The sequence below is a fragment of the Tamandua tetradactyla genome, chromosome 6, assembly GCF_023851605.1.
Source record: "Tamandua tetradactyla isolate mTamTet1 chromosome 6, mTamTet1.pri, whole genome shotgun sequence".
NCBI lineage: Eukaryota > Metazoa > Chordata > Mammalia > Pilosa > Myrmecophagidae > Tamandua > Tamandua tetradactyla.
Window position 1 is genome coordinate 170,551,346 of NC_135332.1, and position 3,722 is coordinate 170,555,067.

Genomic DNA, 3,722 nt, shown 5'->3' on the forward strand with positions numbered 1-3,722 from the left:
TGAAAAGGAAGAAGATAAATTATCCGGAGGAGCCTATGGGAAGAAAGGACTAAGTTCCCAAACCATTTTCTCAGAGATTCATGTTTAGGGAAACCTGCCAGTGTGGCCAACCAAGGTACTCGCCAAAAGTCACAGCACAGCTATAAGCCCCTTAATGAAATTGTCATGAGGGAATAAGGAAATGAACGCAGTGGGCTGGTCACCTCCATGACCCAGAAAAGGGAACTTTTGAATGAAGTTTCTGAAGGCTTGAGTTAGCTTTTATGGATCCCAACCCAACTCTACCAGGTTGATTGAACAAGTAAGAAGTTTGTTGATTAATCAAGGAAGCTCTAGTCTTCTCAGGGAATCTTGGCCAGCATTGTGCAAAGCTCTTTTGAATGACCATTGTGGTATCATTTGCCCAGGAAAATGGCTGGAGCAGGTACATTTGCTAGTGGCATAGCACCAGTTACATTTCTTTGAACAAAGCCCTGGATGAGTATCTTCACCCTACACCAGATTTCTCAACTTGGCGCTACTGACTTGTGGGGCCAGATAAACCTTTGTTTGGGGGGCTGCCCTGCGCATTGTAGGATATTCAGCTGCATTTCTGGCATGCATTTCACTAGGTGCCAGAAGCACCACCCCAGTCTTCAGACACTATCAATGTCCCTTAGGAGGGGTAGGGGCACAAAATTGCCCCTGGCTGAGAAGCATTTCTCAAGACATTGTTTCTTCCCCTCAAAAAGCTGGAGTCAAATAATTGTAACTTTATAAAGGACTTTAGCCCAGAGGAGGCTGATAGCTACTTTTACTGAAGATAAATGAGATTTGGGATCCATAGGAAAAAAAATATACACAATTAATTAGAAAACAATGTGACAAGTATTAAAAACAGCATGAATAAACTGCTGTGGAATCATTACAACAGGAGTGATTGATTCTGCCTGGAGGTGGGAGTATGCATAGGGACAGCTTAGCAGGGGATATGAAATTTGATTTGAACCTGGAAGGCCGAGTGGATGAAGAAAGGGAGGTCCTCCAGGCTGGAGAAGAAAAGATGGAGGAAGACCTGGAGCTGTGCAGATGGCAAGCAGAAGGCTATAAAGGGTGTGGATGTGGGAAGAATGGCAGGTAATGAAGTGTTCAAAGACATTCAGTTGCAGCCTTTATTTTAATTCTTCCTTATGTATAGTTTCAACTTTGTCTCATGCCATGCTTTTGCAATTTTTCTCTTTCTTCTTAGTGGGTGAAAAAAAATCAATACTGCAGGGAAGGCTTAAGTCCATTTTATAAAATCAGGAAAGATCCTGAAGAGGAATCAGCATAAAAAAGTGGCTTTTCCTCTCTAAATTTCTGCCTGAGAGCAGAGAGGAATTATTTTTACCTACTTTCTCTCTTCCTGATCTCCTGAGAAATTTAAAATCCTTTTGAGCAGAATGCTTACTAGGGCATGAAAGAAAGTAATTTTAATTGGCTTTTCAACATGTATTTGTAGGAATAGAAAGGAACACTCCTCATCCATTTAACTCTGATAGTATTTTTAATTTAGGTAATTATTTAAGTGAATGATAATAGATGCATGAGTTTTTTCTTTCTCTTGTTGAAAGCAGTCACACCTGAAGATATTTCAACTAGATGTTGAAAAAATAATGATGAGGTTTAGAAAATTGTTAGTCAGTCTGCTCATAGGCAAAGACTCATTTTAGTTGGCAAAATAGATGTTGATCCTTTGAGGACAATGCTAGTTACCATGAATTGGAGATCTACAATAAGACAAGCACTCATCTGAACAGTTTACATATATTATAGCAATGTATTCTGGCAACAGTCCCATGAAATAGATGGCATTAAAATCTTCACATTGTAAATGTGGGCACTGAGGCCAGGTAAGGCTGAGCAATTAAGGCCCATAGTAATAAGCAGAGAAGCAGGGATTGAATCTGGGGTATGTTAGATTACAAGGTGTACGCTTAGCCTCTACTCTACACTGCCTCTTTTATATATGTATTGGAATATATTTTTTTATATTTTCTATTCGAAAATTACCTCGTGTACATTATTATTTTAAGCCCTCATATTAGAATCTCCAAGACTATCTCTTTTTTCTTTGTATGTCACAGTGCATAATATCTTGTCAGGTATTTTGTAGGTGTTTCCTAGATATTACTCAATAGACAAAAGATGCAAACATTGCAAATATCAGAGCATATAACTTTCAAACCTCTTTTGAATGCATTTGGCTCCTTATCTTGTCACTACAGTTCAAAAAGAAAATGAATAATCCAGTATATTATTGGAGTCCATTATATTGTATGAAGTGCTTTCATATAACTCTCTTTTATTCTTCCCCAAAATGCTGTGAGGTATTTTTCAGATGAGAGAACTGATACTGCAAGAAGTTTTAGCTTGACATGGGCCATTTTGAGAATGTAAGTACATTTATTAGGAACCAAGACCTCAGGTTGCAGCTTTTTATTTGGGAAAGGTCATGTGAGAAATACATATTTTTAAAAAGTGCCAGATGGAATTAGCTAGCAAGTAAAGAATTCTGAAAACAAATGTTAGATTTTTATATCAAAGCAAAGATTTGTAGTCTCTGGGAGACTGGAAAACAATGCAGGCATCAATGGCTTTGGTGTTTGATGGAGAAGGTGGTGATTTGTTGAGAGCAAACAGGAAGAGGCAGGACAGCAAACCTGCACACCATAGAGGTTAGTTTTAGAGCAGGAAAGCTCAGAATAAGAGTTGGGTCAGAGGTTTGGACAGGGAGAGTGTGTAAGCTAGTACTAAGTATAAGGTGATTGCATTGGGCATGCAAACCTCACCTGGGAAGAGATGGAAGAAGTGGCATATGGAATTAACAAAGGACATGGGTATCTGGCCAAGTTGATTAACCTGAAAGTTTTAGGATGAAGGTAGGAAATACTGCTCAATTCCATTCAGTCTAAAGTGGTGGTGGCATAGTCAATCAGAAATAGTCTGAAGTCAAAGGAGATGATTAATTAAATGACAAGAAAATTACAAGAGTTACTTGATATTGAGTATCTATTGTGGGTAGTCCCTGTGATAAATGCTTTATGTATTTTTTTCACTTAACCTTCATAACTCCAAGTAGCATATTCTATTAATAACTTTATTTTTCAGATAAAGAACATGACTCAGCCTAAGGTCATACAGCTAGTGAGTTATGGAACCTCAAGGTCGAGTCTGGTCCTTCTGAACCCAGAGTGTGGAGTTCCACAACTGTGCAATACTTCCAATAAAAGAAGTAAGCATGAAGGTGGGGACTTTCAAAAAGAACTCAAATAAGGAATGAGTACAGTCCTATCCCATTTCTTTCCTAGGATAAGTCGCATCTGATGTCTAATCCTCATTTTCCTCATCAGCAAGGCAGGGATGTGTATCAATTCAGATGCATTTACCTACAAATATCAGAAAACTCATCTCAAAATGATTTAAACAGTATTTTCTCACAAGGTGAGAAATCCTGACTAGAAAAGCCTTAGAATTAGTTAATCAAGTAATTCAGTGGACCAGATTCTTTCTCCCTTTCTACTTGGCCATTTCAGCTTGAGACTAGTTCTCTTTGTGGTCCTAAGATGACTATAGAAATTCCATGTACCAAAACTTCACTCATAAACATCCAACAGCAGAAAAGTGGATTATTTCTTTGATGTCTTTTAAGACGGTAAAGCTTTTTGTTTGTATCTTCCCCAGCTGGTTTGAAGTTATTATGT